Here is a 13036-nt window from a genome sequence, read left to right as displayed (position 1 = left end):
AAATGACAATGCGACATAGACACATAAGCACTTTATGTGAATGACGCCCCTAGGCATAAACTAGAATTATAACGCACACACACACTCAGTGTGATACGAAGGAGGGGAAGCAGGGGAGGGGATGCCTATCTTGTGACTTTGCCCCCACAAAACTATGCAACAGCATTTTGTGTAACTATATTTTAAAAGCAAAATGTGTGCCTGCCGCAAGGCCCACAAAATGGCACCAGACGAAGGCGACGTCAAATGAACATTAGACATGGCCCCAGAGAAAAGGCTCAGCATGGTAAAGACCCACCCAACCATTGATGGGCTAAAAGGTGCTATGTATGGGCGGATACACACACGATATACACGGTTGCTTAGCTGGTTGTGTTCTCTCTTTATGCAGCGACGTGTTTGTCCAATAAACCTTGAAAAGTCATTAGAAATTTTTCAATTATGCAAACAAAACGACCGAAGCAAAGTAAAGCCAACCGAAGCCTGAATACATGTTCTGCCCCAGTAAAGATAGAGATGCTCAAACTGAGAGTATTTAATGTACATATATGTTTGGCTGTGGCTTTGGAAAAGAGATGAACTATTTAAATATATGACACATTTTTCAGTCGGAGAATATTTTTCGGACAAAGATGTTCTCAATTGATGCCATTTCCGTTCCTACTCTTGTTGTATATTTTTGTTCATCATTTTTTATAAAACCACAAAGTGAAATAAAACCATATTTAAAACAAGATCGAACATAAACATATTTGTTTCCATAGATCCTCATGTCATGTTACCATTTTGTTGATCCAATAAGCTACAGAATCACAGACAATCTCCTCAGAACAAAAAGATTATCTGTCTTAGATTTCAATTGATTTTCCACCTCCATTCGAGAGCGCCCACCAAAGTTACTTTCGCACTCATAAATCGCTCATCACTGAAAAACACACACACACACATCGGCTCTACTCCCATGTGTGCGTGCTTCAAAGGTTCTCTTCACGTATTTTACGAGCTCTTTTATTGATAAACAATAAAACCACCCATCGCATCGCACCTGAAAAACTCCCACCTTTCGCGTCCTCTGCGGCAATGGGTTTGTACATTTTTATTTTATTTAATTTTATTTATTTGTGTTTGGCGGCGTATTTATGGGGCAACATGCAAATGCAAATTGAAAAGGAACATGGGGCACGACACACACACACCCACACCCACACACACACGGAGAAGCAAAGTGAAAGCGTAGCATGCCTCAACGAAAAATGATTACGAGAATTCCGCATTTTTCCTTCACTCTTTTTTTTTTTCCTTTATAATGCAATAAATAATTTTATTATGTGCCAAGACCAATAAACACATTCGATCCAGAAGGCAAGCAAATAATCGAAAACATGCAGGATATGCAAAGGATGCGAGTATGGAGGGTAGAGCAAAGCGAGAATCGCATATAAATCAAGGATATTCAAAGGATGCCCCCATCTATCGCAGAACCTCAATATAAGTCGTAGCTGTAACCTATTCTTCGATATCTGCAATACTCTAATTAGACCCCGAGAACTTGGCATTTCGAAAAGAGTTTGCTGCAAAAGTTTCCTTGGGAAGGTAATTAAATTTGACAGAAATATAGAATAAGTTTGCTAGATGTTTAGACATGTTCTAGATTGGTAGAGCATTTGCCAATCGTTTCAACTCCACTGATACCCACTCAATCTGTTCACTTCGCTTTTGACATTAGGAAATGAGTTTTGCACAATACTTTTGGCAATTTTCAGAGGCTCCTCAAATGCAGACACCGTTCGAGGGAAGAGGGCTACTTAGCCACGCCTCCACCCCACACACACCCACACACACAAGCACACATTTTGGCTTACAAACCAGGCCGTAATGCCTGGAAAATCCACAAAAACCTTGTTAGCTTAAGCTCATTTGATGATTCGGGGGCAGGGAATGAAATCCGGATGGGGTGCGACTACAGCTGGCTGAAAGAAATTCCCTCCTCCCAAACATAAGGATGTAAGATATTTTCCCCACATCGTGTGGATGTAAGATATGTTTCCCTACCCAGCATCCACGTCGTATGGGTGTACAAATGATATGCGTATTTAAATGGAAGTGGCAGTAGCTTTCCAGACAAAGAACACACGGGGGGGGGACCAGCACACAGCACAAGGAAAAGCCATGGGCACCAAAAGCGACGAAATGCAAGGGGGGAAAGCCAATTGAAAGTCGAAAACAAAGTGGTATGAAAGACTTAAAGGCAGGGCTAAAAGATATGTTGCGGAGTCAAAGGAGAGGCAAGGCTAGGACTGAAAGCTGGAACAGGCGGATAAGGCGCATCGGAGCAATGAGATAATTTGGCAGTTGTTTATTTATCCATGTAATCCTTTATGGCGGAATAAATCATCCGACCTGCACAAGCACTGCGGTGCATATATTAAGACCATGCAAATTACGAATTTGTAAGCCGTCAAAAATATAACTCTTTTCGGGAATCATAAGAATATCAGTGGCAAAATATGTGCTCTGGACAGGTTAGGGATGGTACAAGATATTTTCTGACTTCGATTTTTGCTGACAAAAGAAAACAATATTTGGAATGCAAAATCCTTTGCGATGATTTACTATTAGAATCCAGTTGCAACTCCAGACAGCAGCGTATCCGTCATATCATGCCCCAAAAAAACCATGGGACCTATGCATATGCAAATCTGATGCCACAAACAGCTTTTCTCTCGGTTTTATCCTCCCTTCAGATGTGTTATTTTTCCATTTTCGTCAAGTGAAATTCCCACAGATATACATAGAGACATGCACATACATTTATACTTGTATGACACACATGACTGGGATGACGAGCAGCGTGGCGTCTGTGGCAGGCAACACATGTGTGTGCAACCATATTGATAAATAATAATTTTGTGCAACTTCACTCAAAGCACGAAATTTAATTGAAACTACGGGGAAAATATGTGCGGGGCAAGGAGGTTTTGGCGTAGGACGGACGAGCCAATGTGCAACTGTGGGAATGTGGAAATTGTTTGATTAGACGTCTACAAATATTTGCATCCACTCTAACCCACTATTAGACATGCCCCAAGGGCCTCATCTCTTGAGCATCCTCTAAAGCCGCACCGATTTCCCCGTTCCCTTGATTAATAAATGTCGCGCTTTTGTGGCACACTGGCAAATGTGGCCTCGAACGAACTCTGCAACACCCTCTCCAACACCCTTTTGGGACACCGCAAGGCAGCGATTTCCTGTCAATAAGCCTTGTCAGCAACATGAAATTAACGCTATTCAAGTTTTCGAGGCGAGCGTCGCGCGCCAATCGAGAAATTCTTTCACATTTCGACAAATGTCTGGCTGTTGAATCAGAATTCCCACTCCCCACCCTCCGCAGCACTCGACACATTCAATCAGGGAAGGAGGGAGGGAGGGCAGAACCATGTGCCCTCCAGAGCAACACTCTCTATGGCAGACATCTCTCCATTCAGTGACAGCCATCGAGAGAGAATGCCATTGCCGCTCAATAAATGTCATTACATTGTCAAGTGCATATTAGCGCCATAATTGAGCGGCGTGAGCAGAATTTCTTTCTCATCTCGCAGAAAAAAGGAGTAAAGAAAATGCGAAAAGTGTGGAAGCCTCTGAAAAAGGAGTTGAGTAGTTTGAAAAGCTGTAATAGGGGGTAACTTTTCCGTTTGCTGTGTAACACACACTCCACAAAAAGATTGCTAAGTGCATATTTTCCGGATAACTCTTTTTCACTTCTTTTTTTGTCGGGTGTCTAAGGGATTGTCGCACAAGTATTTCGAAATTAAACTTTAGCTTTCACACACATTTTATTGATCTCAAAATAAACCAAAATATGACTTGGCTTTGTAATTATCTCTGCCCATGGATCAACCCCCTTCTTTTTGATGTTTTGTAATGAAAGCAATTGTAATTAACTGGAACGAAAGCACAAAGTAAAGTTCATGGCAAATATTTAAGCAAAAAACTTGTTTAACTTTTGCAAATTAATTATTTAATTTAATGTAAACATTTTGGGCAACACGCAACAAAAGTGCGATGGCTGGACGTGATGGCCAATTTAAATTGGTCGGATACACCGTAGACAAACGAAAGGAGGGGATGGGAAAGCCACATATATTGATTCCCAGAGGAAACAGGGGGAAAAAACAACAGCTAAAACAATAAGGATACAATTTAATGGGCCAACAAATTGTTTCACAATAATAACAGCAACAATCTATCAATCCACATCTTAACATTGAAATTTTATGCAAAAAATAGAACAGACCGCCGCAACATCGCCGTACTCCTCGCATTCTGGACTGGACTTTTCGCATTTTCCGGCCGCTACTGCTCCACCCCCAGTTCCTCTCATTTTCCGCCTGAGCGCATGCTGGACCAAAGCTGAATCCATAAACCAAAAATGCATAATAGTGGTACAGACCAGACCCCCTCCTTGGGACCGAACCAGCAAACTGTTTGTCTGCGGCTTTTGCGGCTGCTGTGGCGATGACCCGAACTATAATAGATGGATCGGGTTTTCGGAGCGAACTTTTATATACACTTAACGATCCTTTGCTTAACAAATTGGATATTAAATAAAGCAATCATAATTCGACTTGAGAGTCTGACTATCAAAACGAGAATTAACTCTTTAAAGTCAAAGATGTTTCCATTTTTTGCGTTTTCAACAGCTTCTTCGACTTATCATAACCTCTGAATGGATAAAACCCTACACCCACCATTCCAATGAGAATTATCATTACCAAGAGCACAAAAAATCTCTTGGCAGGACGCGTACCAGAACCCAAACACTGACTTCTATTGCCGCCCACCATTTTGCTCGTCCTTTTTGGTGGATTTTTTCAATTTTTAGTTTATGCAACAGCAGGCGATAAAATTGTGTGGGCGTGCCCCTGGCCATGCCCTCAAACCAACAAAAATAGAAAGACGCCCAAAATTATTAGAGAAATTCTCATCTTTTTCGCGTTTCTTGGCCCCGGCTTATGTTTTATGGCCTAGTCGCCAAACGCTGGCTATAACCAGACACACACAGTCCACACAGAGTCATGGATGGGGTAAGTGAACTTTCAGATGGTATGGGAATATGGCAAAAAGTTTGGAAATTCTGTGTATTCTCTAACAACGAACAGTTCCATGCCCTAAGTGAGGGCAATGAATGTTTGGAATAATTCTTGGAATTCGTGCATATATTTGTATCTGGTAATAACTTACAAATTATAAATTATATAAATAATTCTCGCAAGACATATGTACACCTGTCGATTCGGTGGATATACCCTTTCGTTCGGACATGTATCGAGCACTTTTTTCTTCGTTTGCCACAGAATTTACGACTATCGAGCGAGTAAGCAAACATGGAAAGAGAAAAAGTGTGCAACAAACAAACGAAAACGAAAAAACCAAACAAAACACATGAAAACATAACTTGGCATCATTATACGATGGCTGGGACTGTACTAGGGCAGGGGATGGGGGAGGCTTTCGGCTGAGCAGCAGGCGGACTATATACAAACACAGATCTAGATCCAGTTGTGAGCTCTTGAACTTTTGCCTGCACTTTGTTGTTGCTGTTGCGGCTGTTGCAGATTTATGTTTTATGACCAAAATGTGTCTGCAATTCTTGGCGAGGCGAGGCGAGGCGAGGAGAGTGTGTTTGGGGTGCCTATCCGTGGTTCTGAATGTGGATTTGTTTTTCCTCCTCGAAAAAGAAGTTCAAGTATAACTCATGTCGAGACTGTGCTAAAATACGAAGCATAGCTTCAATTCCTGCTGGGATATCACTGAGGAAAACATATTTCCATTATGAACTAGATTTTTGAAAGGGTGAAAATATGTACGTCTATGTGTGCGATGACATTAACTAAAATTTATGTTTAGATTTTTGAATTTCTAGAATAGATATTGGTTATTTATTTACAATCACAAACGTACAATTTTTAAGTGAAACTAATGCAGAAAAACTTTAGTTGATGTACTAGTTTATGTCTGCAGTGACAAAGTCATACAAAATAGTCTGTATATCCATTTTCACTTTCAATGCCATACAAAATCTCTGTCGAAATCCTTCAACTGGTGCGTGAGTAATGAGTAATTATACGAAGAATATTGCCTTTTCCTTATCATCATTAAGCCAAATGCCACACCTGCCCATTGTTCCGGGAAATGTCATCTCCGACTGTCTGTTATCGGCTCAACACTTGCCCCACTTCATCGCTGGATAGGGGGCTGCATTCTACATCATAAACATAATTCCCCGACAACACAATGGACGCACGGTGGCAGTGCCATTTGTGTTCAACAATTTGTAGTTCATGTTTTGGTTGTCGAGCACTAAGCGCCCAGTGATTTCACTTATCGCGCCGTGCCACACGCCCACGAGATTGTGGCGTTCATGTGAAAACAAGTAGCAACAACACACAGATACACGCACACATACACGCACATCTACACTGGGGGAAATACATACACTCTGGTCAGTACAATAATCGCGAGCCAAGAACACATGTAAGCCCACCTGTTTGAAGGTATCCATTTTGCTTAATTTGCATAACCTAATTTGAAGGAATTTTAATCTGTAATACTTCAAGAGTTTGTCATATATTTTTCTTTCAGTGTCCACACATGTACGGAAATACATTCAAGGACACCTACTGACATGGTCACCGCGATACGGTGTTACAGTTGCAGTCACAGCTTGGACACGGGTTCCAAATTTACAGTTAACTGTGAGGCGGACAGCCCAAAAAGGCCTTCAAAACCTGGCTGTTATTCGATTTTTGGTGCGATATTTATGATAAATATTTGCTGGTCGTGCAGCCTTCCTCCCCAGCCCCGTATATCCTGACAATCGGTAGATGGTTGTGGGGATGTCCTGCCTGTTGGTATATTTTGCCTGGGCATGACTATGATTTCTGTGAATGGATTGTGCAAATGATTTGCCAGACAGAGGAACGACCCGAACGACCAACAAATGGTCAGTCATTCAAATTGAAATTGAGAGACTTTATTTTTTAATGCCAAAAATATATTCAGATTTTTTTGTATTCAAATGAAAATCTCATTTGCTTTCATCATTTGGGAATTTTCTGCGTAATTTACATTTTGTTGCTGTTGCTGCTTTCAGGTGAACTTAACTGGAAAATATCTCGATTGAAGCGAATACAGGACAGAAATGTTGATAAATAATATTGCTTTGTCATGCATTTCAGTCAGTGTTTGAAGGGAAGGAGATAGTATTTTTGAAGGCTTTAGTAAAATTATACATGGTAAATAAGTACATAACAGAAAAAAAGAAACAAAAGAAACTAGAAATATATTTTACACAAATTAATTTAAAAGAAAATAGATAATTTTAAGAGTATAAAAATGATGCAAAGAGAGCCAGGGAATGGGAGGATGAAAGCCAATTTAATCACGTTCATTAAAAACTGCCTTTGCGCGCACCCACAGTCACTTATCGAGAGGTGCAAGTGTAAGGAGAATTGTTTTTGGTTAATTTCGAGAGTGTAAAGCCATAGGGTACGGTAATAAACAAAAACAAAATAACTAAAGGAAAAAAATGATCGTCACTGAGAAAAATATACGAAATATACGAAGAAAGTATAAACTGTAAAGCAAACATAAAACATCAATTCTCACTTGCCTTTTACATTCTTCTTTTCCTCATTGCGCTTCTTCTTTTCGCATGTCGTGAAGCACTTACTGTCATCTTCACACACATGCAAACGTAACCCGCGCGACGATGCGACGAAACGAACGAAACGAAATAAATGTAACGGGATCGAGCGAGAGATTCTAATAAGAGCACATTAATTTAAGGTGAGGCATTGGGACGGAAGTTCGTACGCACACACTCAACGAGAGAGAGTCAGGCTAGCACGAATTGGGTTGCCTCACCCTATTAGGAGACACTTGATATGAGAGCACTGACACTCGCTCTTTGCTTTCTTCTCTTTCTCTTCTTTTGCCACTTCTTTTTTCTTGCGCTTTTATATGATTTTTATATGATGGCATGGTAAAGGGAGGGGACAACTTCGCGCCTTTTTTGGCATTTTTTCACACACACACATTGCAAGCCCTTGGTGCAAATTTAGAACATTTTTGCTCTATGTACGTACATACACATGTACAAAAAATAATACACTTTTAACACTTCACTTTCACATATTGCCGCATATTTCCAACGCCGATCTGCTTCTAACCTTTTAGCCATTTCACAATATTTCACTGCACTCCACTAACACACACTTCACTTTCACATATTGTCGCATATTTCACAATAGGTCTCGCATTTTTTGTCCACAAAATGTTCAACCATTTCACCATATTTCACTGCACTTCACTAACACACACTTCACTTTCACATATTGTCGCATATTTAGCAAATGATCTCGCATTTTTTGTCCACAAAATGTTCAACCATTGCAGCACATTTTTTTCACTTCACTAACCCACACTCACTTTCACATTTTGCCGCATATTTCCATCGACGATCTGGCTGCTAGCCTCGCTGTGCTCCTCCGCAATTGATCTTGATTTTTGATTGATTTCACTACATTTCACTAACACACACTTGTTATTGCACATTACTCCACAACGATACTTTTTCCCGTTTAGTTTCCCGAATTTTCCCGTATTTTACCCGATTTTTCCGTTTTTTCGCGGACCGAATCCGTACCGGACCGAACGCGCTGACAAATTTTTAACTACTGGAATGGGGATGAGGAAGCTGCAAAACAGGTAAACTGCGTAGGTGTTGGTGGCATAGGCCGCGCTCCCCTATTCACAAATCGAATGCACATACATACATACATGCATACGTATGTACATATGTAGTGACATGCACTTGGGCCTACGCTCTCTGGGATTTTGAGCTAGCAGAGATCGGAGTGTCGCTCTCTTTACATTTAGCTTATGAGGAAGTAAAAAGGAAAAAGAATAAGAAAATATTGAGCTGCTGGAGTGCTGGCATGAATCCAAATCAAAGTAATCGGAAGGTTGATTGGAAAATATAAAGGGATTTGAATTTATGATTTATTTTAAATAAACTATCAAAATGTGCCGTTTCTTCTTGATGGTTTCTTTTTCTTATGGTTCTCTCTGGGTTTCTTGTGAGAGCGAGAGAGCAAAGTAACTGTAAAAACAACGCGAGACTGAGCTCAGTCGTTCTTTTTGCTTTGTATGAGTGAATAGGAAAGACTCGCTCTCCTGCTTGCAAATCGAATGCACATTGACTATTTCGAGCACTTTGACTATCCGTCTCTGGAATTCCATGCAAGCCGACTCAATTAGTGAATGGTGATTTCACACTTTTGGAACTCTCTTTGCATTTGACTGTGTAATTGTCAGTAAAAAGGGAAGAGAAGAAGAAGATGCGCTGCTGGAGTGCTGGCTTGAATCAAAATGAAATAAATCGTCTCGGAAAAGATTTCTTCACTTGATCTCGATCGGAAAATGCTTAGAAAAATGGATATAAGTGGATATTGTAAAGGGAGTTATTTAAGATTTGTAATACAGAAACCATCTTAATGTTTTTTTTTTGGATCTATCTGGCTTTCGTTTGAGAGTGAGAGAGCAAAGTAACTGTAAAAACAACACAAGACTGGGCTCTCTCGTTCTTCTTTCCTTGTATGAGTGAATAGGAAAGGCAATTGGATTCTTGGTGTTGGTGGCTTATGAATGTACATAAATCTAAAATGTTCGCTCTATTTACATTTGACAAATTTTCAGTGAAGGGGGGGGGGGCGTTTCATAAGCACGGACAGACGGACATGTATGTACATACATATGTACATATGTACATATATACTTTATGGGATCGGAAACGTTTGCTTCTGTGCGTTACATATGTACATCAACTTTGTGCACAAATCTAATATACTCTATTACTCTATTCTCTCTCTACTCTATTTACTCTTCGAGTACCGGGTATAAAAGAAACAAAAGAAACCAGAAATATATGTATGTATGTATATTTCCAAAACAATGTAGTTGAAAGAAAATACATAGATAATTTTAAGAGTACAAAATATTGGTACTGTTCATGATTTTTTAACTTCACGTAAATCATTTTCTTTCTGAGGGGAAAACCTATCTGAGCGTTGAGTGCGTTTCCTGACTGTGAAAACTTATCGAATGTTTGTCGCAAGAAAAGGCAACTCTCTGCCGCCCGCTCCTCCTCTTTGATCTCGATTGAATGATGTGTGCGTGTCACACTTTTGGCCAAAGTGCAATTACCTATTTGCGTCACGTGCAATTTCGGGGCGGAAAGTGGGCGGAATTGGTAGCTATGGTAGGGTCTGTGGCAGGGGTAGAACCATCGTATGGGTATGCACATAAATAGCGAGTACATCAAAGTCAGTGCGGCGTTGCATGCACCAGCTCCTCCCCATGATTAGGGTACTGAAGCCAGTTTGGTTGCGGGGTTCCGATGTGGCATCTACAGCAGCAGCAGCACCAACACCAGTCATTGTCAAAACATCAGGCGGAAGGAGGCAGGGCTCTCTGGGAGGCATCTCTTGCCCCCATCTTTCAGTGCACTGTGACGTGGCAATTGTGCGGGTACCGAATTTCTGATCCCCCTGTTCCTCTTACCCCGTCAACGGCACTCAGCGGCTCACAGAGCACACACTCACTCACACAGAGACTCTCTCGCTCCTTCATTCTTGCAATCCTTCGTCACGAGGCTTAAATCACGTTAAGATTTTCAACGCCACGACTTGGCATGTTTACTCTCTGCCTCTCATGCACTCCCAGTCTCCTATTTTTGCGTTTTCCTCCCGCCCTCTCCTGTTTCCACACGCTCCTGATTTCCTCTGAAATCTCGCGCTCTACTTGCTCTCCTGCCCGTTTCCAAAGCGCATTTAAAAGAAGGTAACTAATGTGAGCATTCCCAGTTGCCAATTCACAGCTAGATTAGATTACGGGACTATCACTCGAAATGCCTCATGCCAGCATTGTGATTGCTCTGCTCTCCAGAAGCCCCGTTCCCTCTTGTTTACTTCCCGCTCATTTACTGCACTTGCCGCAATATCTTTCTTACTCTCTTTTTAAACTGTGTCTCAATATTGAATCGTCATATGAGTGGCCACTGGTAATGTCTCACCCCAAATTAATACACTCTGGCACTGCCGCTCTCTTCCACACATGTGTTTCCCCTCACTCTTTCTGCATTTTCTAAGCGCATGCAAACATCGCTTTGCGTACAAATGTTTTCTGCTTCTACGTGGTCAGCCTTCCTTCCGTACCCCTTCCACATTGCTTGGCACTCTTGGTACGTCCCCAAGTCCTAGCAATCGGAGGGCGTGTCGTCTGGCGAATGTGACAATGATTTCTGCTACTGCTCTAAAATTTGTCAACCAGATGACAAGCAGTGGAAAGGCAGTGGGCGCAAGCAATGATGAGAAAGAGTGAGTATGTGTGGTGAATGTAAGTATGTACATATTTATTTTCAGAAATACAAATCAAGTACAGTGGGCACAAAAAGATAAAATTGGAGAAAAAGGTAAAGAATCTCGGTTTATTATTGTCCACTTGTACGCTTAGCAATTCCCCCATTATTCATTAAACCAAGCTAACAGTTATAAATATGTACAAATAATGTGATGTAGACCATTGTATCAATCGTCACATACCGTTAAGAAGCACGAGAAGAAAGAATAACAAAGTTGATTGCATGGCAACCGACGCGTCGCGACGTGTCAACGGTGAGGGAGGGGCTTGCATTGATCCGTCGAAGTTGAGTGGGTATCGAGATTTTGGGAGCTTAGATTGGAGAGAAGATTTACTGGGCGAGCGTCTTCCCAATATTGCCATATTTCGTAGTACCCCTATTAGTACCGACTTCTTAATAGTTTTTCTTTGTCAATTCTTTGATAAATCCCTTTGTTTGCAGCATTTTGTTCTCATATTCCTGTTTCCCAAATCTCCGTACACATATTAGCAACAAATCCTTGTCTAGTATATGCTTGCCTGAAACAACTTCATCTGTCTCTCCAATGGACCATTTACAGGCCCACCCTGTAGGAGCCATAAACCACTTGAAACTTCAATATCTGAACTCGAGCGAGGCAGCCTGGTAGCAAAAATTGAATACGTGCAGCCCTGTTATAATAGCCGGGCTCTCCTTTTAACCCGATTCTTCCACGACGACAATAATATTTACGGCTTTTCGCCTAAATTCCAATTAAAATTGGTATGGCTTTAAGTGCAGCTGTCCGTCCGGAGTGTCTGTCGGGACTTGTATTTACTCGTATGTCCCGTATGGCCCAACAGGCGGCACAGGGGGCCGTGGGAAAACAATATTCGAGCGATTTGTGTGTGCACCTAAAAAATGCATAGGCCACCTTCGTATGTGTTGCCAACTCGACCAAACCGTTGGCCGTTGCCCAGCAATTAGAGTTCTACAGTGGCTGACCACCACCTCTATGGTAGAGATGTATTCGCAGAGGAAAAAAACGCACAACAGGAAACAGAATACGACAGAACATAGCGGAAGCAAGTTGGAATGTGACGTAAAATCGATACGACGACTAAGGGATACCTGATAATTGTATTGCTTAACTTTTAACTCTTAACTCTTTTAGCTTTTTTATAATGGGTAAATTATGAAATTGTAAAAATACCTACTCCAACGTTTTTTCTACAGATAGATATTAAATGGGAGTCCCGATAGCCTATTTGTGGTACCAGAAAAACTGTTGAAGATTCTGTTATAAAGTTTAGCAAAAATTATATCTCGAAGGAATCAAAACAATTTTTTAGAGCACAAACTCCACATCTACGTATCCGTTACAAGCATCTCCACTTATTAGGCATACCATTTCTGACTCCAAGAATACCTTATAAATGGGAGAAAAACCAAATGAATGAAAAGAAAAATGCACAGCAAAGTAGAAAATCGCACAATCAAAACGAAACTGCTGACCAGCATCGATCTATGGCAGACGACGAATCGGAATCGAAATCGGAATCGCAATGGGAATGAGAATGGCAACCGGAATGGGTA

This window comes from Drosophila subobscura, chromosome U (assembly GCF_008121235.1).
Source record: "Drosophila subobscura isolate 14011-0131.10 chromosome U, UCBerk_Dsub_1.0, whole genome shotgun sequence".
NCBI lineage: Eukaryota > Metazoa > Arthropoda > Insecta > Diptera > Drosophilidae > Drosophila > Drosophila subobscura.
Note: the sequence above shows the minus strand (reverse complement) of the source record.